The following is a 24,125-nucleotide window of genomic DNA, read 5'->3' as shown; positions in this document are numbered from 1 at the left end:
CTTCAGCCAGCGCGCGCGGCTGCAATGGCGGCAGCCTAGCGTGGTTTGTGTTTTGACACCGCTGATTTTGACGTCGGTGATACGAGCGAGATTCGCAGCGATTTAGCGACAGATCCTGGCATTTCTAGTCCGCCTTGCTTCTCGTCGGATGCGCGGGGGACAGCGGCAGCAAAGCGTCTTCGCCTTGCTGAAGTGCTTGAGACGCTCGACGGTGACAGCAGCGAAAGTGCTAGAGCTCAACTTGAGATGATCTTCGCAGGCGGAAACGTTGTGGGATGCGTCGGCGCTGCACAAAAGTATGTAGTACGTGGCCGCAAACGGTGACAGCGTTAAGCCCGACAGATTACAAGACGATCAGGCGTGTTCTGCCGCTCTCCTGCAGAGAATGGTGGGACGTCGATTGCTTTAGTCACATGGCACATTTCTCCTCACAAGTCCCCCTCCCAACTGCTCTCCGAATGCACGCCGTATTCCAGTGGCGGGTCGAGTGTGCCTGCTCTCACTGCGCTGTCACCCGACTCCGCACTGCGCGGCGCCCTGCTCCTCTTCTCCCAATGGAATTCGCCATGAGTTTTCGCTAACACACTGTGCTCCAATCATGCTAGATTGAATCATGTGGATTGAATACGTGTGCAGTAGTTGGCTGCAAAATAGTGACTGGCATGTTAGGCAACAGAATGAATCTGTGTGGCCAAGTTCGCGGATCGCTGCTGCCACTGTCCGAACATGTTACCGGCACTTCGTGATGTACGGCTTTCCTCGAGGATACAGAAATTTGCTCATCCGCCAGCCTTGTATCGCTAGCCTTCAAAGAAAGGGCTTCATCCCCAGAACATCGGCAAGAGTGAGTTCCACTCGTTAAAGAATGACAAATGGAGTAGCGCTGCCTCCTGTCATAGTAAGCTTCGCGCACGTTATCTATACACATCTGTCCCAAATGGCAGGGAAACTTACGCCCACTCTATCGCCGACGTATCAATAATAAGTAAATCAGCGCACACTTGAAAATATGCGCACTGTATACGCAGAACCAAATGACGGTCTATACAGCGATGGCGCACGAATGGCCGAAGCTGAATGTTTCGTGATGGTCCACAAGAGTAAGCGAGTTACTAGCTGTAATATATATTTGCTACAAGGTATTGCAATTTACAAAACAGCTACGCTTCAAGCCTTGTGCGCAGCAAGAACAAATCTATCGAAACTGAGCACACCCGCGAGCGATTAGGCAGAAAATAATCAGATAGTGCCGCACCGAGGAACTTCACTGAGTCAAACTTACAAGCCACTGCTTCAAAATATTTGCCGAATAAGAACAAAGAGCAAAACACACTAATCCTGACTGAATTCATGAGCGGAATGTTTGAATAGTTTGGAATACATATTTAGCCCCGCTTTTAGAACAAGCCCTATATACGCTGTTTGCGCCGTTTGGACATAGCTTAATCAGCTCCGAAAGCGCTTTTGCATGTTCTCTGAAGCTGTGATCAAAGCTTCGTGTCGTCCACCTAGTCACCGTCTATGATATATCAGAAAACGGAGGTTTTCTAAGCGCGCCAGCGTCATACACTTCCATTGTAAACAAGGAGGCAACGGAGGCGGCTGAGGCAAGCAATGGACGGCAATGGACGCGTCACCACGTGATCAAACATGGCAGCACCCACGGGATCACCGCGAAAAGGGTCAATACCACACTGGCAAACGCCAGTCAAGCGCCGCGGCTCCAGCGCAGTGTCAGACGGCGGACTGCACAGCGAGCGCGCGCCGGCGCCAGTGCGTCTACCACGGCTACGACGTCACTCCTCTGGAATGCGCAGACCGGCGGCGGTGAGTCGCGTGCGGCGGCGGCGGAGTGCGCGAGAGGTGCCGGCTCCGGTGCGCAAGCCGTGTGACATCCTGATCCTTGTGCATGCGCAGCACGGCTCTTGATGTTCCGCGCGAAACGGGCTCGGCTAGGCCAGTGTAGCTAACGCCACAAAACATCGAAACCCAGCAGAAGACCCAGGTCTGACGGAACGGTTCGGCACGGCTCATTCAAGGAGAGAGAACCGGCTTCCTCACTTCGAAGAACCGCCGCTCACTTACTGAACCACGGCTCCCTCGGTCTTCAAAAGAGCGGCCCGCTCCTGAGCGCTCAGGAGCGAGCCGGGTCTTTTGAAGAGCGAGGGAGCCGAGGCAAAAAGAGCGGCTCGCTCCTGAGCGCTCAGAAGCGAGCCGGGATCTTTTGAAGAGCGAGGGAGCCGTGGCGAAAGAAGCGGCTGGCTCCTGAGCGCTCAGGAGCGAGCCGGATCTTTTGAAGAGCGAGGGAGCCGTGCGAAAAAGAGCGGGTCGCTCCTGAGCGCTCAGGAGCGAGCCGGATCTTTTGAGCCGCTCTTTTGAAGAGCGAGGGAGCGGTGGTTCAGTGAGTGAGCGGCGGTTCTTTCGTTCTTCAGTCGAAGGCGAGGGGGTGAAGGCGACTCTTGCGAGGAAGGGCGGGAGGGCAGTTGATTTGCCGTACCGCTAATAGATGGCGCGGAAGTCGCACCCAGCAGAAGACCCGGCTCTGACGGAACGCATCGGTACGGCTCTCTGAACGCGACAGAACCCGCTGGCTCCCTTTCTGCAAAGAACCGTCACTCATTTTTACTGAACGACCGCTCACTCGCTCTTTAAAAAGAGCCGCTCACAAGATCCGGCTCGCTCCTGAGCGTCCCATCTCTAACCACCGGACTACCTCCAGCTTAAGCAGCTTCGCTGTTGATGTATACTCAACACAGAATACCAGCGCGCAATGCGTTGGAGAGCCTACAGTGGGTCAAAGGACGTCAGGTTGTCAAAAAATTGGAGCGGTTCCATGAAAGGTTTTGTTTCCTCAGTTGCTAGTGCGTAATGTCATTTCCAACGCAGAAAAACTGGAGCAGCACTCATGTACGCTTCGCGTTTCTCCCAATCGATTCCCTTGTCCTTCTGCTATTTCTCATTCTGCAGTGGACATTATCAACACTATTACGTTTAGAACTACGAGAACATCCTGCATCTGCGTAGAGGATAGCAGACGCGCTCCCTTTGAAACACGTTCTGCCGGCAAAGGTGATGCAACGCAGTACTAATATTCCTAAACCAAGTCCATAGCTGCTGTTTCGCATTGTTGGGTGCGTGACATGGTGATCATGCCGCCGTGGCAAATATCCGCATAAAATACATCACATGTTATCCAACTCAAATGCTGTCGATGATTCCATGGTCAGTCGTCACGCTGTCGACGTGTCATCACCGATTTCATTAATATCTTCATCGACATCGTTTAACCCGTTGTTCACCGCACCAAATACACGTGAAACTCATAATAAGGACTCTTCTTTAAATTTCTACAGGCGGCGCTGAGTATAGTCATACGGGGTGATAGCGCAGACGTTACGGCTTCAAATTTACCGAGCATCCCGGCCCGGTGAGGGGCGCCAAGTAACTCTGAGTGTAGCTGGCACGCGACCTAGTTGAGCGGTTCATCACTGGGTTTGATACCATGTCCTGGAAGTCAAACATCGTAAACTTTTTGGCGTGTGCATTTCTCACCGTTGTAAACAATCAAGTGCTCGGTGCGTCCAAGCTTGCGGAAAAAGTGTCAAGCGACCTTAGACGCTGGTCGTAGCTTGCCTGTGAAGGAAGGAAAGACCATAAACGACGTACATATTCCCACATTTTGAGCACGATACAAAATGAAAATGTCGAAGTTTGTTAGTACTTCAATGCGAAGCTTATTTGCCTCTTACGCGAGACGTTGTGGCAATTCGCAGAATTTGGAGCTTCATCAAGGAAAGAAAATGTCCCCAGTGATGGGATAAGGCAGAACGCCTGGAAGCGCAATAGTTGTTGATTTACCATGTTTTGCCCATTTAGAGAAGGATGTGGGCATGGAAAGACTGAATAACGGGAGTCTTTGCCACTCTTAATCGCTTTTAGCTGCTAAATAGCCCTCCATCAGCCCATCTTGCTTGACAAGACGAGGATACGGTCCATTCTGGGTAACGAGACCGGCGCTAAATGCAGCATGTCGCTTCTCGACGCCGGCTGCAGCCGACGAACGCCGGAGACGTCGGCCACGCTCCGCGCCGGACTATAAAGTGCCCGCTTTCGCTGGCATGGCGTCTACGTCCCGAGCGCGCTCACGCGTCAAAGCTACGTCGGACTTAGCTTCGACGCGCGGCCTTTAGAAGACTGAGCGCCGACCCCGGCTAAGTTTGGCTAAGAACCATCTAAGCCAAACCAATGTAAACAAAGGAAGCAAGGTGAAGCTAGGAAAGGTGCACCAACTTCGCCGTTTGCCCAGTCTCCGTACCACTTAGTGTGAAGTTACCCTTAATTTTCTTCTTTACATCAGCATTTAGCGTTCATGTCATTTTTTTTAATTCTACATATTTCTGCACACTACACTATTCATGAGAAACTGAAAATTTCCAGAATGCCGATTTTCTTCTTCTGAACGTTTGTGTTAACAACCATATTTCTTGCCAATGCGGGTGTTCGCCAAACGCACTCACGACAACAACACCAACCGTAGTTGATTAACAAGCGTGCCACCTGGACGAAGAAGAAGAGTTGGAAAATGCGAAACCCGAATCCGCCAGGTGCATCATCATCATCATCATCATCATCATCATCATCAGCGCGGTCGCGTTTCCAGGGGTCGCCCAACCGTGCGTTGGGACCGCCGTGGGCTGTGACCGCAAACCCCGCGCCTACTCCGCAGCCCAGGCGATATGGACTTCCCACAGCATCAGGAGGACCGACAGTTGCAGGGGTCCGCCAGGCGTCACAACCAGCTGGTATCTACCGCCAGAGCACCGACCCACGCTTTTCTCGTGATGCCGCACCTCAACCTGGAAGCACTGCGGCCACGATAGGCAGTGAAGAGGCACTTGTAGCAGGTGGCTACGGGGACCCTAGAGGAGCAGCACCGGAAGACTTCGAGTCCACCGAGGGAGAATACAAGCCGCGGTACGTGAGTGTCCTCGGACACTCACGTACCTCCACGTGCATCTCCAGCGGCTGTACAAGGAATGTCAATAACAAATATTTTAAATATATTTGTCATCATTATTACAATTTTACGCTTTTCGTGAATTGTCTTTTGATTTGATAAATTCCGCAAGATTTACTTCTTTGTTTAGTAATCATGGTGATCGAGTTCTCGTTTATCGAGTTCACCGAGTAATTCGTTTTGGCCTTGAAATATGCTTCTCGCCTAGCCCTAATGTTTCTAATTCGCATAGCTTTTACCAAGCGTTTCGATAATTGACCAAGTGGCATACTGGTGCTTAACTAAAGGCAAGCTGCTGATGGTAAACAAACACGACAAACTGATGAATGCACAACCATTGGGCAATAACTTCGGCACGTAAATACAAAAAAAGATGCGAACACTTAACAGCGTTTCTCTTCTTTAGAGTAATAGAAGATTTAGGTGTACCATAGAGCGATATCTTATACAGCCTAATTACTTCAGTACAAATTACTTGCACAATACATCTCAGTGGCATAGTAGATTGCAACAAGATTAAATTGATGCACTTCTGAATTATCTCTACGCAATAATTTGTTTCGGTGGGGTTCTTATTATTATCGTAATCGGCGAAATCTGCGAGTTTCTAGCTTTTGGATGCAGCTATATCTGTACGGACTCAGCGCAAGCATGCTATGCACAGCAAGAACAGTCATCTCTGACTGTTTTGTACGCATGTTTTGTTTCTGACCCATTTTTGGAGTGTGAGACTCTGCGGTTAAATAACAATAGAATAATGTGACCCTCTTTTGCATGCTCCATATTTCCCACCTGGATCTGTGGTCAAACTGTGCGCACTATGATTCATTCCCGCCATATATTCCTCACATATACTTGGGAGACGGCATGTTTATGTTGGCAATGTTCTTTTCTGATAATAGCTGCGTGCTGAGTAGTTTAGACATAAGTTCTGAGTGCTGCTTGTTCTACGTCTTCTGCTTATATTGGAAGATTCTTTGAGGTACAAGCGGGCCCTTTCCAAGCGTGGCAACTCTTCATCATGTGGATGGCCATCACTGGTCTTGCTGTCTACATCGCCAGCCTCATCGGTTTCCGTCACAGTGAGGTATGTTGGGCCATGCCACTGAACTTGCTTCCTTGTGGCGCTGGAATTGAGTTAAGCCTTAGTTCAGCAAAAAGTAGTCTGTGTTCTTATGATGTGCTTACATCATCGAAGCCGCGAAATGTAATGATGTAACGTCACGCCTGAGTTGCTATATCACTAATATTCTGTGAATATAGGCATTAATATACAAGTTTTTAGAAGCACAACTTAGGAATAATTCTAGTTGGGCGAGCTAGTATGTTATAATTACAAAATTTAGAGATTGCAGAGGACACACGAGAGTTGTTGAAGTAGTACAGCGACATTGCTGTGACCTGAGTGCAAGTGCCTTCGTCTGTGTTGTCCATGTTTTTTTTGCACTTTATTGAGTTCAATAAGTACAAAAGAAACCCACTTGAGCAGAGACCTCATGCATCATATGCAATGTAGAGGGTCACGTTGCTTTTTCTGATTACTATAACAAGCGGGACCCATTATGGGCACCTTGAAGATATCAGTCAAATTGTGGCAACACATGCGACAAGAATGTTTCACAGAAAAGTTGATTGGAAACAGCAAATGTTACAACGCTTGCGCCTCAAGTTTCAACCGCACGCGTTATCTGCAAAACCTTCAATAAGTTCAATAAGGGCTCTTTCAGCTGTGAAGACCAATCACATTTTCTTCCTGAGCGCAAAAAAAGTGTTCGCATAGTTACATTGCGAAGTAGCGTAACATCCGCTGTACACAACCCCAGCAATTCCGGACATCACCTTTAGTTCACAGCTTTTACACCACGTGGCGTACGGACCTTTAAGGTTCGAAATTCGCGCGATGACGCACGAAGTGTACTGGACGATAACAGAATACACGTTTTAACAATAAAAGAAAAAAAAGGACCACGCCAACAGCTTTCACCGTCGAGCATGGACGAGCGCGAATCGGGAATAAATGATCTGATAACCGCCGCGCGTATAAGACGAGCGGTCAGCTAGTCTACTGTGAATCAGCAGTTTTGCTGCTATTGATAGTCGTTTAGAGGCTCAGCCCCGCTTCGAGAAAGCGGGTGCAGAACCTTGAAAGAGCGGCCTCCGCCCCCCCCCCCTCCCTTCCGTCCATCTTTTCCTCGTCTAACTTTTTGTCCGATCGAATCAAAAAGCAAAAATGCCCTTTTGTCGCTTCATTTTTCGAAAGCTGATTCTAAAATACTAATGTAAGCTTGCTAAATGGTCGCGATGGGCGCATGTTTCAGGATATGCAGTCGCATGATTGACACCCTTCATCTCGGTTGGCCTCAGTTTACGAGTCCATTTGCGCATTTGCGTGCAGGTGCCTGATCGAGTTATGTTCACTGCCACGGAATTTCTGTTTTTCGAAGGCGAAAGCCTTAGGTGCATGGCTATATATTCGGTGCCATTGGCAGTGACCTTGGCGAAACCGCGCCATAACGAAAATGGCCGACATCGCAAAGAGTAAAATCACGTCAAGAAAAGCTCGGATTGACGTCAGTTTTCTCAGGGAGGTTCCTGTGAACAAAGTAAATTAGTAGCTTTGTAAAGAAAATTTGCTACATTTCAGCCGAACACCTTTTCTAATCTCTTGGTAAGCGACGGGTGTAAATGCAGAAAATCATCTGTAACTGGTCAGTGTTCGAAGACCTGCTTCACTGCACAGTGGCATAGCCAGAAATTTTGTTCGGGGAGGGGGGGGGGGGGGGGCTCACGTTGCAGCGCGGCCTCCTCCTTATAGAATTGGTCGAGGGATCAAATACATCAACAAAAACTGCATTACCACTGCCAATGTCATTGTATATTAGAGGCTGCAAATAAACTACTGAGTGCTACCCACTATCAACTAAAATATGTATTTTTTCATGAGAGAATATATTCCTATGTCCCAAAAATTCTGGAAGAAATAACTGATATCAATGCTTCCGCGTTTTTTTGTCTATTTAATTAGTAAAGAAAATATCACACGAACTTTAGAACATCAGAATATCATAGAATATCAGTTCCAAACCAGCAAAGCAGTGCCTACAGCTGGTGCGAAAAACGTAAAGGCCATGAAAAGAACAAGTTGAACACCAATATTTTGATAAATCTTTGTCATTAAAGAACCTTGTTTACTTTTTTGTACAGTCGCGAGCAGAAGTTTGGAGACCATGGCATCAGCAAAAAATTTAAATATATTCAAGCGCAGCTGCACGGCCCCGAATTGGCTTAATACGTTGTAATGGTCCATCACGCGCACGTAGGCTTGCGCTCTTGATTTCCGCCGGAATGCCCAGGCTGCGAAGGAAAAAAAATAAAATATTGGCAGCAGAGAGGCTCGACCTTTCTGTACCGACGTGGGAGCGGCCCGGTACGTGCTGACGCGCGTTCCGAGGGACCGTAATAAAACTTTATCATACCATCATACCCAACCTTTGGTGAACAAACTTTTGCTCGTGACTGTACATATGCAACGGCCAGAGAAAAACCTCAATGGCGCTGTCCTTCGTTGCAATAGATTGCGCATGAAAAGTTGTTACCGGTCGTGTATTGTAATTACACCGATAATATAGTCTCAGCAGTGAGTACATATAAGAAGCAGGAGTTCTGCAAGATGTAGATTAGAAATGCGAAAATAGAATGAATATACAAGTGCGAAGATACAAGTTGATAAAGGGCACAAAAGTGTCACTGGTAACAAAATGCACTGTTTGTATACACAAAGCCTCGCTACAAGATGTTTAAATATATGCATATGTATCCAATAAATCCACGTATTTAAGCAAACGTCACTGTATGTAATGCGTCGAACAAGACAAATAGACATGTTGCGCAGTCACACATAGTAGTAGCTTTACGCATAGAAAGACAGACAACTCCAGGCAGGAACAAAACTATGATCGCAGAAATCGTGATATGTTCCAGAAGGACCGCCTGTTGGGCTAGTTGGTCTAACATAGTTACTTTCAGTTTGGCAGAACAGTTTGGTTCTCCTAGAAGCTGACAAGGAAGGTGGATTTGTTGTGATGCCGAAAGGCATGTTCAATGAAAAAGCCCAAGCGGCAGGGGACAAGAACTTTGTGGCTGTTTAGAAAAGTGCAGTGAGGGTTAAGACTAAGTTCATCAAATTTATTAAGGACTTGGAATTGAATGATCTTGCTAGTGCTATTAGAAATAGTAAGGGGAACAGTCTGAAGGTTTTCTTTTCTGCAAAAACACATAAGGTAGATGTCCCTTTCAAAACCATTGTGAGCGAAGGGGGGGGGGGGGGGGCTTGGCAAAAGAATGTTAGTCAGTTTTTACTGAAGAGCCTTAAGTGACTCACGGTTGTTGATCCTTTCCGCGTGAGGAAATCTGAAGAAGTCACTGAATATGTGAAACACAACGAGAGTATAGATTATGGCTTGTCTGTCGACGTTGAGAACTTGTTATATTCAGTACCTCAAGATAAGCTTTTAGTTGCATTTGGGAAGTGCATTGAACAGAGTGGCGAAAGCGATTTCCAAAACTCCGCTTGCTTGTCGGTTCATAATTTAACGCTTTTAGAATTTTATCTTAGTGTAACACTTATTGTTTTTAACGAGCAGCCTTTTCTGCAACGTAGAGGAATGTGTATTAGGTCTTGCGTGGCTCCGATTCTATGCGACATATTTTTAGCTCATATTGACAGTGCGCTTGATTTGGCTTTTAATGGGGGGAAGGTAATCAAAGTGCTTCGGTACGTCGATGACTTTTCAATTTTTTTAAAGAAAGATCGAGGACGGTTTCACTGCCCTTGGGAGTGTTTTAGATGTTTTTGTTCAAGCTGGGCAGCGTTTGAGTTTCACTCATGAATTGCTTGGAACTGAGGGGTTACAATTCCTGGATCTCAGGCTAAAATTTAGTATAGGCCATGTTTGCTGAGAGTACCTCCCACGGGTTAAGAAGTATCCCCTGCCTTTTGACTCTGCCCACTCTAAAATAGTAAAAAGGGGCATCGCATTACAATGTCTGAATGCTGCGCTCCGTAAGTCATACCCGCATTCAATGCAGCATAGCTTTCAAAATCAGATTGGTCGCCCTTTAGCAGCGGGATTCCCTGAATTGCTTGTTGTTGCGGCGGCCGAGTCTATCCTGCAGAGGGTAAAGAAGAGAGCTGCAGCGGAAAGGGCTGCGACCCAGCGATGGATGGTGAGACCCGTAGCCATGCCTTATATGCATCAGGTCTCGCACAACCTGAAGAAGGTCGCGAACAGGCATCGTATTCCTGTGGTCTTCACGGCTCCTAATAAGCTATCCAGGCTCTGCCCTCGAATTTGCGGTGACAGGAAAGAAGGTTGTCAAACAAGCCAAGATAGCCGCTTCGTGGGGTGTGTGACAGGAGTGGTATACTCCGTTCCCTTGTTGTGCGGGAAGGTGTACATCGGCCAAACCGAACGGTGCATAAACGACCGGCTCAGGGAGCATGCGCTAAAAGTTAAGAAAAAAGGACAAGTATGCACATTTGGTTGCCCACATCATTACGTGTGGTTGCGAGGCGCGATTTTATGAGACCACTATCTTAGGGAAATCAACAAACTACACGGCTAGAGTGGCTCTAGAAGCATTCTACATCCACAAGAACTCAGGTATTTGTATAAGCGAAGCGTCAATTCTTTTGCACAGCGCCGAACTGAACTGTGTGAACTCTGTTGCCTGAGGGACATAGTACTGTTAACTTTTTTAGATTTCTTTTTATCACCTCGCATGGGAAAGGGGCGTGACACTGGTGTACGTGGTTCACCTTATAAATCGTAGGGTTTGTTGACTGAAGTAAACGGTTGGTAGTAGCGCTCGTCCGCGTCTGTCGTGTCTTCGTGTGTGTTGTGCGTACTTTTTTGCGCTATGTCTGAAAGTAACTCGTGATATGTACTTGGGCCATGCGGCGGTCGCGACAGCACCATATGGGTAGATAATAGAGGAATAACGCAGAAATCAGTACGAAAATGTGTAATTTAACTGCCTGCTGAGCGGCGACAAATTTTCTGCACCCAAAATTAAGGAAGAGTGTTGCTTCGGTTCAAAAAAGAAGTAAAAGCGGGTAGATAAAAAGGAAAGAAAAGACCAAACGAAAGCCACAGATGATGCGGCAAGTTAAACTACCCAATATCCGAGTGTGTTTGTTGGGAAACGCCGCGAGGGCCGGGCTTTCTATAAACAAGGTCGGTAAAAATTGATAATTGATGTCCTCGTAATTTTGGTTTTCACACGATAGCTTTGATCATGATGCTACCTGTTTGAATAAACGGCGATAATTTCTGCGGATTTAGAAACTAATGAACAGTCATACGTTTTCATAATTACGCGTTTATGGACCTGAAGGAACAGAACTTTTACTTGCATTGATTTTTGCCGCTTCCCTATCTAAAGGACAAATTTCACTCGGCGGGCAAGTTTAGTGAAGCGGTCAATGACTTCGGACACGTTAATGCCGACGTCTCTGTGGACGTCGACATCCTTGTCGAGCCAGACCTTGTTGTCCGCAAAAAAGAAGCGCCTCAAAAATAGGCCGTTAACTTTCTTCTGTTTTCTCTTATTTTACTTTGCCTGCCTAACCATGTGTTCCTCAGACATTGTGAATCGCAAGTAGTTTTCTAATTTCATGTTAAAAATATACTATCTGCGCTTGAAGTGGTCACTGGAACGGTGGCTAGAATCTGAAGCCGTTTCTAGACATTTACATAGAACCTGCAGTCGCAATGAGAGAGGGCATCTATTCCGGTGCTAAAACGTAAAAGTACTCCTTCGATGTCGTTGGCATCCTTGTTTAGGTACCTTGCACAAACAGTAAACTGTTGGATACCAGAAATATCCGTCGTTTCGTCAGCAAATATGGAGAAGCGGCCTGCACCATTTACTTTTGCATCTAGGCTTTCTTTGATAATTTCACTACAAATTTCTATAATTTCGTTTTGTACATCTGGGCTCAAATGCGAGGTATCACTGGGGCAACATGCAAATGGTTCTTCAGATATGTATCTCCACAATCAGCTCCCAAATGAAGAAGCGCTCTGAAAATACCAATATTTTCAGAGGGGATTTGCTTAAATCTATAGGACCACTGTCCCTATGGCCACGGAGAGCCAGACCTTGTCGTCCGCGAAAAAGAACCGCCTCAAAAACAGGCCGTTAACTTTCTTCTGTTTTCTCTTATTTTACTTTGCCTTCCCTGGTCCAGCTGATTGATCACATCGGGCGCCCTTCCTGAAAATGTTTGGAGAAAATTATCAGCTGCCAGCTGGCAGTCACGGTCATATTTAGTATTTTCGTGTGTGTGGAAGATTGCGAGCGCGGCCTTCCATTTCTGAAACGGCTTGGACACGAGGGCTCCAGTGCGCGCATGTTAGCTCAAGTTTATAAGAACATTAAACCCATAAAGTTCCAGAATTGAAAATCTAAAGCACGCCTTTGGAAATGTCAGTGCATCCTTTCGCGTCATAAGTTTATGAGAACTTTTTACCCATAAAGTTTTGGAATTGAATTCCATGCACTCCGTAGATTCCGCGGCCGCTGCGAGATGACGCAACGCGCCCGCTCGCTATCGAAAAACCCTTGAAAGTTTGTGCTCGGATGGGGCTCCTTGCGTTATGCGAGTCCAGGTGCCAAGGGCGCTGCGACGAAATCCAGCCCGAGTTCGCAATATGCGTGCCGAAATGTGTTTTCGATCGTGAAAAAGACATTGTGGACAAAATCCAGAATTATTCCCGGCGCCGGTGGTTGTTTTGGTCGGTGGTGCATGCCAGCACGAAATAATTTCGGGGGGGGGGGGGGGTCTGAAGTCCCATCAGTCGTACTACTGCTACTACTACCCCTACTGCTACTACTATTACATGAAATACATTATTATTAAATAATTATTATAGAGGAAGTACAACAACAATGAAAGCTTTACGTGAGATCCAACGCAGTGATTTAGCATAATTGATGCGAATATTCCATTGCGATTATAGAAAAGTTTTCATGTGTTAAATTTGCCGATTTGATGCAGATTGACAGTGGAATCAACATTATCTGGCTTACTTATCGTGATTATTTTTTTTCATTTACCATAAACCACTTCTCCACTATTAAATCTCCTAAGCAAACTTTAGTGGACACTGGGCTTGGACTCCCGTGTACTGGTGAGGGATGGTGCCCCTGTATACGCAGGGCCTCTCTTATCCTCGCGCCACCAGCACCGCCGTTGGCCGAGCGTCGTCACGCCGTGACAAGTGATATAAGTCGTTCTACTCGGCACAGAGCAGAGAACATGGCGGAAACAACGCCGGTATACCACTTTCTTCAGCTCTTGTGCCATCCGTATCGGCAAAGGCGCGTTCCCACCACTGCGTCAGGAAGCACATCTGGTCGCTTAGGCCGGAGCAGCGGTCTCACTCCTATCGCGGGCACTCGAGCAATATAAACGCTTGCCCTCATCGCCGCGCAAGAACTATCTGCAGCAACTCTGAGCATGACGGGGCGCTGCGCACCAGGTCTGCGCAAATCGCAATGAAAGTGGGAAAGCTGTTTACTCTGCGCCGTACAGACGGACCGTTGTCGTCTACAGTAGTCATTAATGCGAAAGCATTACATGAGCCATGAGGCAGAAAAGCCGGCGTCATCCACAACCAGTGGTATGAAAAGTCAATGTGACTTCATCAGCGTCTTGAATGAAATCAGTAGTAATAGAGAAGATAGTAAATGGTATGACAACGTTAATTAGTAGTAATTATGGGTAGTTATTGTGAATTAAGGTGAATTACAGTGAAGTGAATTAAAGTTACAAGTTAGAGTAGGGTGACTTAAGGTGAAGTCAAGTGAATTAAGGTGAAGTAAACTAAATTACAATGAATTAAATTTGGTTTAGGTGGATTAAAGTGGATCACCATATCAACTCGTAGCTACTTGGCGATGAGTTCTGAATGGTTGTGGTATGGTGACTAATGAACGCAGAGAAAAGAAAGCGAAGGAAGGATCGCAAACAGGTTGTAATACTTAAGAAGTCTTTATTGGTAATGACTAAGAGAAGTCATAATGCTTTCGCATTCAAATCACGTAAGGATACTTAACGTACAATTTTTTTGCGCATATGAGCCGCCACAGGGCTATCGCTTTAAACCCCACCGCGCCTCTGCCCGCCATATAACGCTTTGCAGTAAACCTTCTCTGTGATAGCGTTCATGATCCACCAATAAAACCCGCCATGTTTGGCTACGTCATAGTGCACAGCTGTCGCTTTAATATCAACAATCTTTTTAATCTTCGGCGCGAACGTCCGTCACATCCAATTATCCTAGCGTTGCAACGGCAGCCCCTGCCGCATCCGAGTTTCACCCCACCGCCCGTATATTTCGGCCGGCAACATGCTGCACTGTCAATGCTTGAAGGGGTTTGCTGCGTCACCGCGCGAAGCTCCCCTCGTTAGAAACCGGCGTAGTTTCTGCGCGCGCTAAGAGTGCATGTTTATTTCCCCTTAAACACTACGATTAGCAACATCTAGGTTTAAAAATTTAATTAAATTTTCGGCTTTTACGTGCCAAAACCACGATCTGATTATGAGGCACGCCGTAGTTAGGGACTCCGGAATAATTTGGACCACCTGGGGTTCTTTACCGTGCACCTAAATCTAAGTACACGGGTGTTTTCACATTTCGACCCCATCGAAATGCGGCCGCCGTGGCCGGGATTCGATCCCGCTACCTCGTGCTCAGCAACCCAACACCATAGCCACTCAGAAACCACGGCGGGTCGGAACAGATAGGGAATTGAAATGAATCACATGCATCAAAGTTTGCATTGCGAGTATAATGAAGTACATTTTTAGTTTTTTTTCTTGCAATTTATGATATATGACAGTCTTTGTGATGACTTCAATTTCCTGTTTTACGTTTAGGCTACTGACACTGCACAAACTATATTTTTGTCATAATACGCAATACAGGCACCAGAGTACGGCTCATAAACACATCGGTATAATGAGGTGTAATTTGTGGATACATTTCTCGCTATGGGTAATATAGGAGCTCCTTTCTCGCAAATATGTGTCTTGGGTCAGAGCGCTTATGCTGAAAGTGGACTGATTTTCCGCGCCTTCCGTGGAGCTACCGAAGTGACTGTGAAAGCCTTTCGCTGTTTAAAGGCTTAAACCTTTCGATGCCAGGCGCCTGAATAAACACAAAGAACGTGCTCGTCCGGAACCAAAAAAGTCGCAAGCATCATGAAAAGGTCGGCATTACCCTTCTATGGGTTAGTCGCGTCCTTGACAAAAAAAGAAAAACCGGGGAGTCAGAAGTCATTTGTAACGACGGGTGGTCGTTCTTATCGTGATCACACATGACGACTTGCGCCAACGTACCGCGCTTTGTCGGGAAGCTGTGATGGTTCATTCTTTAGAAAGGGTATTTATTTTTTCCGCAACGTAACTAACGTCATCGGGGCAGATTTAAAAATACAAAGGTCACGAGTCAGGCGGTGGTACCTAGGTTAAATGAACGCCCGAGAAAGATGGACTTGTAGTCGCTTTCTTTTGAAAACACTGATAACGTTGCAGTTTAAACCACAATAGAACTTCGTACACAGTATTTTTACCAACAGCTTAACAGAGGGCTACTCAGTCGTGATATTATTAAACTTATAACTTTTCAGCAGAGACACTCTCACATGACTTCAACATATATACAATAAAGGGCTCTGTAATTTCCACCGTGACTTAACCTAGGTACGTTGGCGTACTTCATGTAATAATCCCAGTCAGCCTACTCACATATACCGCATTACTAATCACATCTACCATGGCCTCGGCTACATCCAAAGAAGCAATTGCCTACCTCTGCTCATTGCTAAAGATTCGGTAGGCGTAAGACAGGCCAAAATTCGAATATGAATGCCCTGTATGGAATTAGCATGGAACCTTCAGTGATATAGAGCGTATGCATTACACTCGAGTCTGTCCAGAAACGGGCAGTAACATTATTTACTCTGACTATTCACTTATCATCAGTGTTAATAAACAAAAAGCATGCTGAGCTTCTATCGCTAGGTTTGCGTCGTGAAGTCACCTGACCTTGCACAAGTTCTACAATTCTACGCTCTAATATTCCATCATCAAGAGCTCGGCGCTTGTCATCACGTATAAGCTAAGAAGCAGCCTGGCCTTCAGAACGTATAGTCAGCGTCCAAAGCTTTCGCACGCCTCAAGCTGAAAAAATATTATATTTCTACGCCTGAGGCACGCATCGTGGCATTCGGATTTACAGCGTATACTGGTCTAGAGTAAACAAAAGTTTTGCATATTTTACTGGCTGTGGGCGTAGCTGCGTTGAAAATGAACTTATTCGCAGAATCTCGGCCGCGTAAACTTTTGAAGGTGACTGTGCCATTGAACACCTGTATTTTCTTTATTCTGCACACATTTTTTAATGAATGGCCTTCCAGCCAACGTCATGCAATGCTTACACCTGGTTAATTTTCAGGACAGCCATCTCAGACATGATGTATTAAGTGTAAGAACTGAACTACTATGTAGTCCGTCATTATTATCACCAATGAGGTGTAATAAATTTGTAAACAAATAAAGGATAATAACATTGCCTATGAAATTTTACTCAAATCTCAGGACTACTTCAAAATTTCGCCTGTTCGTCTTTTTTACCTCCCTATGCTTTCTAGGAAACTGAAAGGGCGAAAATCAAGTGTGAAATTGACATGTCCTGTGGCACCATGGCAGAAAAGGCAAGGTTTGGCTTAGTAGGACCATGTGAAAGGTTCAGCTGCCATTGTGCTACTCACACACAAGGAACGACACTTTTGTATTTTATTTATAGGCAGTAGACAAAATGATAGATGATGCTCAGTGCACGCTGGCGTGATCATGACAAAACGACCGTACCGATATGGGTCATAAACGATTCTAATAAAGGAACATTTCTGCAAACCATCACGGTCCTTTCTCATGTTTCTTCAATTATTCAAACATGTTAAATTTAGGGTAGGAGAATATTCGCACAGAATTACTAAAGAACTGCACCAGTAATTATATCATGGTGCTGTGACCTGATTCAGGAATAGAGTTAGTCAAGAACAGAACAGCAAAATGCTATATGGCAACTTCGGTAATTGTAGCCGAAAACAGTGTCTTCATGCACAACTTTGTGGGCATAATTCAAAAAGGGTGTGGTCTGTGATTGGAGTCGTTCTCTATTTTTACACGACAAGCTAGATTGACACCTCCCAGAGTCTTTTCGCATAATTTCCAATACTTCTCTGCGTAAGTTGTGGTAAAAGGGTAAAAGGATATGAAGACCTTTAGTATTTCTGGAATTTTGTGAAGGTATGTGGGAATGGTTCAAATGATAGGACACGTGCGGCGCATATTGAGGGTAGAATGTTTATGTTTCGAGGTACTGGTTTGAACTAAGCAAACAACCTTGTGCATTAATTCGGATAGCCTTCATTTGCACTGAAGGTCAGGTATACGCGAAAATTCTGCTTTGAAATAATGCAAATATACTCAGTCAAATTGCTTCAACTGTATTCCTTTGTAAAAATACTACTTCTGGGGCTGCAGCCAACTTTTCTACTTCTGTGTCTTTTAATTGCACACACTGGACGCTATTTATTTTTGTGGTACGTTTCAAGCCGCACAAGAGTTGCACAAACACGCCTTTCCCAAGACGTAGCTGAAAAGGCAAGATATTTCTTAGTAATGTCTTCATAAATATTCACCTTAAGAAAGAAATGTACTTTCAAAACACGTTACCTGGGTTTATTCTCCAAAATACAATATACCTAAACTGCAAAAGATGTTTGGAAGCACGTTCGCATGTTCTCGAAACCAGCCAGCTATTCTTTAGGAAGACGTTGGTAAAGTAAAAAGAAACCAAACAAGAACCGTAACCAAATGTCCTGCACTTCGGAATATGCAATCGGGTGGAAAACTGCCAAACTAAGCAGCGACAAAGTGATAAGAAGAAGCGCGGCACAGCTGGCTTCGAACCTGCGAACTCACGATCGTGCTTATCAGTGATCTTGATCTGTGGTCGCTCAACACGCTCGGCTACCGCTTCGAAGGGCTGCTGTTGGCGAAAATTAGGCTTATATATGTACCACAATAAATTCCGCGACCTTGTTATGAAACACTGCGATTTTGGAACGACTTCTTTGCAATTTCAAGAGCTGCTGCTGCAACTAGCTGAAAGCTGATTCATTGAAGTTGATAAATCCCCAGGAATACATCAGTAAATGCAATAGGTTCTTCGCTAATTGCTTTTACTGGCCAAAAAAGCCTCCAAAATGTTGGCTTTTCAATAGACTCCCATAATTGAAACTTCGCCCGCAATTTGGAACGAGTTTTCTGCCGTAAGTAATGGTACCACTTGCATGATATTTCGGGCTAAGTGCCTAGAGCCTATTTCCACGGGAATATTTTAAAAGATGGCTTCTATGATTAGTTATTTGGAAAAAAACGACGCTCTCCCATAGAAAACGCGTATGTTTTCAGAGGCGGCCGCTAGAGGCGCTGTTCGGCGATGTCCCAAATTCCTGGTAATGTAGAACAACTTTACACGCCTTTAATTTCAATATCTTTTTATTTTAGTCTCATTGTAACTAGTGTATGCTACATACCGGGGCCGGATTCACAAAAACGTTCTCACGCTAAAACTGTTCGCAGAAGCAGGTGTCAGCCAATCGTGGTGCAGCACTTACGTTCGAAAAGCTTTGTGAATTCGGCCCCTGGTGCTTTGTTTCTCTGTTTTAGATCTTGTTTGGTTTGGGTATCACTTATAATGTTACCTTGAAAAAAGTTTTAATGCGTGTATACATCCTCCCCGCTATAATCCTCCTCGAGCGAATATGGGACTGTGTGATAAATAAATGAAAGGCTCTTCCAGTGACTGAATTGTCCTGGTTCTGTTTTCAAGAAGGCTTAAATGTGCGTGCGATGAGGCGAAATTTAGTCACGGTGTTACGCAGGCTAATAACCAAAGTGGGCCATGCTGCAATAAAACATATACGTACCGCGGCAAATATACACAGGCTTCAAGCGTTGAGTTGTACGAACAATGCTGAAAATGTGTTCCTATAATAAAGTTTTACCCCATGGCCTGCATATTGGTTCTTGGTTCACTAAAGTCATGTTATTCTATTGATGGTCTAGTCGTATGCACGCCGTCATATGCAACAGTTGTCGCCTTGTGTCACCCTTGAATCACCTGTTAACAATAAGATTTTCTAACTTAGTGTGTCCTAGTGGTTTTTCCCACATTCCTTTGGTGCGAGATATCATTTTGTAGTTGGATTCATGATCTGTCTCGTTAGCGAATTTATTGTAAGGATAAGACCATGCCGCGTGCAGTTGGGCCTTTTCTGTGTGCTCTATTATGTCTGACTAGCGGCATTTTCAAGCCTAGTACATTAAATAAAAGAAGCAAAACAATGCAGCACTTACACCATTGAACATTCATTTGAAGAGCACAAATTTTTCATGTGCCAAGAAAATAACAATGTAAGGGTGTGTAAATGGTGTCATGCCACTCAAAAAGCGCTTAGCATTAACGAGAGTGCATCAATCAGCTGCTGAATATTGTATTTGACCTGTTTTTTTCCCGAATCTCTACACAACGCCGCCACACACGTCGCACTGCGGGAGAATAATACTGTCGAAAATGTTAACTTCCTATTGGGAATGCTTATTGTAACCAGAAAAACAAATTCTGCCGATTTTTTTCTAGGGCAGCATGGGCTTGAAAGAAAGCAAGTGCTAAGATCCAAAGACAAAGAGTTGATAGACGGTCACTATCCACTTTCAAAAGCACAAAGCCAATTTGCCTTGTTTGTGGTAAGGTTGTGACTGTTAGTTGACCGACTAGGGGGGTGGGACGGTTTTTTGTCGAGAAAACAAAAGTAGTAGCCCTGGCATTGTCCGATAAATGACCATACCCTGAGAGTCCACGTCTCGGCCGCACGAGAGTGGAGCCACGTGTGCAACTTTCAACAAAAAACGACTACAGCGCAAAAGCTTGTAATACTCACCTTCGCGCACTACCGTTAAATGTCGCACGTTTAATAAAAGGAAAAGAAAGATGGATAGCACTGTGCTTTTTGATCACCTCGGAAGGGGACTACTTCCCAGAACGCTGAACGCAGATGACTCTACCTACTGCAAAAATGTTTAGGTGGTTCCGTCGAACGAGGAAGTGACGTTACGTTAATGTACTGAGACGCTGCCCAAAACAAACAGGAAGAAAACAACAAGAGACGGGAAAGAGCGCACACAACCTAATACCACCATTTTTGGGCACTTGTACTTTGGATTCACTTTTAAAGCAACGGCTTGCGCGAGAGAATATATCCATTTTTCCAACAAGGAATCGACCCACCACCCGAAATTTACAACATCTCTATGCCACCGTATCCGCAGTGGCAGACACCAAGCTGCTTTTTGTAAACGACACGCTGTGCCCCATTTGCTCGAAAAAAATTATCGGCACTCAGTCGCAAGAAGACAGAACTGCGCCTGCATTCGAAACTTGTATGTGTATTGCGCCTGGCTTGAGCGTAATAAGTAATAATAATATTAACTACAATAATATTAACAATAAGGTCAATTTCACCCGACAGGCGAATCACTGATTCCGACAGAAATTTATTAGACAGCTGTGCAAACTAAGGTTAGTCGTTTTATCAGCTGCATAAACTGCTGTAAACATTTACTTACTAACTAAATTAACCTGCACGTTGTCACGCGCGCACAATCACACACGAGCACATCTCTCTCGATAAGCGCGGACACTCGCTGTCAAAACGATGGCGTGGGGGAGAGCGGCAGCAACAGCGAGCGAATTGTCCATCGTGCTACTTCTAGCTTCAACGCTAACTAATTGCGCCGAGAATACACCGCACATGAAGGCATCAGGGGCGCTATAACGAAAAGCTATTGCAAACTGCTTCTATTCTATTTTTGCAATCAGGCATCCACGATTGCCCAACTTCACTTGTGTTTCGCGCAACCTAAAGGAAAAATATTAGCGTAGCTTGCACGGGAGGCGCAATGCTACAGAGAAAGCGGAGCTGATGGGCACCTAGCTTGGCATGGCTTTTGGGCTAGGCTAAGCACTACCGAGTCATCCCCAGCATTTTCCGGAATTTATTGATCATTTATCGATTATCGATTAGCTGCTGGTTGACTATCGATTGTCAATCGATGAGAGACTAAGCTTAAGTAGTCCCAAACATGCTTATCTAGACTTAACCAGGCTCAGCTTTGCCAGTTCACAGAGGTGTGTGTCATTGCGCTTGGACCCTTTCTGCACTACCGCCAGGATCGGCCCACAATTTCTGTCCGCAGGTTACGGACTAACGCTCGACTTAAACAGCTCTGCTGTTAAAAAACCACGAGAGCTACTCACTCTTATATGACGTGTGCACACTAATTATGCATGTGAGACCAAACAACAAAAAAATATTATTTTTAGATTCTATGCCTTTTTACCATCAGCCATCCGCAATTGGTCAAAAGTTTTCGGGCTGCGTCCACTTCGCCTGTCTGTCACTTGACGTCCAAAAACCGTGAAAAATCACTGCGTCAAAGTGGCGTGTACGCATTAAAGATGCATTATTACGCCGATCAAAACTTAATTTTCTTTTTAATAGCCGGACACTGCCCCGTTCCGACATCAATACAAGGTGGGTACCCGCTGATCGCTCTGGCACTGGCTAGTCGGAGCTGCCGTGGAGAATGGATTTATTTGCCTATTTCAAAAATTTTGCGTGACATTATATGGTTGTAGAGTCCTTTCAGCACGTAAATGACATCGCTATGTAAAATTTTCTTCACTGAAGATTCGTTTTAGCTGCATTGTTACGTTTCCGTGGCACGCCGACGTGATTTTCTAGCAGACACCGAAAGCTAAGTAAGAAGAAGCAGGGCAAACGCAGACGCCGGCAACACCCTGCTCATCAGGTTATCTACTTTCACTGCGTTACCGCCTCCACTTCTGCGTGCTCATCGCCCTTGGTCAGCCAATCAGGTAAGAAATATATGTTAAGTTAGGCAATGCTATTCCTTTTGAAAGCAAACAACAGTGACCTCCTATAAAATAGGAGAGCGTTTCAATAGCCTTCTCAAACAACGCTGCGAGTCACCGCCCGATGCTTGCGTTGGCGGTTACGTAAATTGGACATCAGGAGATTAGAAGGAAAACAGATTGGAATAGGTTTACGTTATAGGGTCCCAGCCATCGGCCCGCCTAGACTTTGTACCCAGCGCAGATCGCTTTCTAGTTCGGGGCCGGGCGGCCGTGCTCAGCCACGTCATACGTAGCCGCCACGGGAGTAAAACGTCCCCCACTTTCCCTGCGGCCTTGTGCGCGATGGAAGACGGAGCGCTTTTTCCCCGCCTTCCTCCCTTGCGCACGCGAGACTGAGCAACCATTCTTTGCTCACCCTCTCACGCTTTCACTTTACCCACACCATACGGCGCGCGGCCACGATGTTATCGCACTTGGACATTATACGAAACATCACGCCATCGACGACGGCGGAAATGTGCCTGGAGTGTCCATATATTTGCCGTCGCAATAAAATTATGTGGATCCGACTCAGTGTGGGAAGCACAGTAAGCGAAGCTTTCTCTGCTGTTTGCTTTGACTGACAATAGTACGCGGTGATCTTAACAGTGAATGTTTAATTTCTTCAGCATTTAGTGCAATGCGAGAGTGGTGAGTTGATGTTCTGCGTGCACCTGTTTGTCCGTGTAATACACACAATACACAGCCAGACGTGCTTGCTTGAGGCATTGTTGTGCGCCGTTTTTCATAACCTTCGAGATTGAGCCACCAGGCTCCTCAGATGAATCTGGCACGCTTCCACTCGCACCGGCAACATACGGCATCCGGCCGCGATGTTATCGCACTCGGACTTAGCACGGAACATCGCTGTGACAGCGAAGGCGACGCGGATGACGTCGGCGTAAATGCGCCTGGAGTGTACATATAACTGCTTTCACAATAATAATAAAAAAAATTGTGTACGGGAAATACCGCTGTCATAAACTAGAAGCTTGTTTCCCCACTGTACGACTGAGTTTGTGGAGAAACAAACGCGTTGTATGTTTTCTTCGTATTTCCAAGCGATTTGGTGCGACTGCATTTAAAAGCCCGGAATCAGGTTAGTCATGTCCGAACGACCGTCAGACCAGTGTTTTGTTGCGCTACGAGGACATTGTAAGAGTCACCTTACGAGAGGAAATATTCCCGACAAGGCGGGGCTCCGAGAAGTATTGTCAAGCGATTACCTATTTGCGCAGCTAAGCAATCGTCTGGCTCACAGCAGGCCCTACAACAATTGACCCGGTGTAGTTCAGCGGTTGCGGCTCCACTTTCTCAAACCTTCACAACCTTACCTTCGCGTATAACGTGCGAGATTTGCGTACACTGAACAGGCACGCATGATTTTAGCTATACTTCCAAACTGATAAAAGAAATCACGCAGAAACTCCTCTGGGAGTTGCCTAAGTATGCACAAGCATTGTGCCGCTTGCTAATCCTTACGCTGCCCGGTGTCATCATCAATGTTATGAAACTTGATTCGACCAGCATAAACCCTTATAAACCGTCATCGCTCGTTATCAACCTTATCGAACACGATCCGACCATTATGAACTATTATCGGTCCTTATCAACCTGGATGTCCAGCTAAGCTGTTACAAAACCACCACTACAATTGCTGAGGGAGCATGCAATGTTTTATTCATGGTTCGGATGCTTGTTTTGAACTTGTTCTTTATTGAAACGTGTGCTGTTCTGTGTATTGCATGGGTGATCTCAATGAATGTATGCGCTGTTCGCTTCACTTAGCTGAGCGCTTGTAGCCGCTGCCTTACGTGGTTATGAGCCATTGCATTCGTCTTACGTGACGGACGGACAAATTTCTCATTTGGTAGGCATAGAAATGCTTATGCATTTAAAACTAAAACGGGATGGTTTATTAAACGAGACGAAGCTGCTGATTTTCGCTGTAACACGGGGACTATCTTTTTCTCTTTATTTCGTTCCGT

Source organism: Dermacentor silvarum, chromosome 10, assembly GCF_013339745.2.
Source record: "Dermacentor silvarum isolate Dsil-2018 chromosome 10, BIME_Dsil_1.4, whole genome shotgun sequence".
NCBI lineage: Eukaryota > Metazoa > Arthropoda > Arachnida > Ixodida > Ixodidae > Dermacentor > Dermacentor silvarum.
This window is presented reverse-complemented; position numbering follows the sequence as displayed.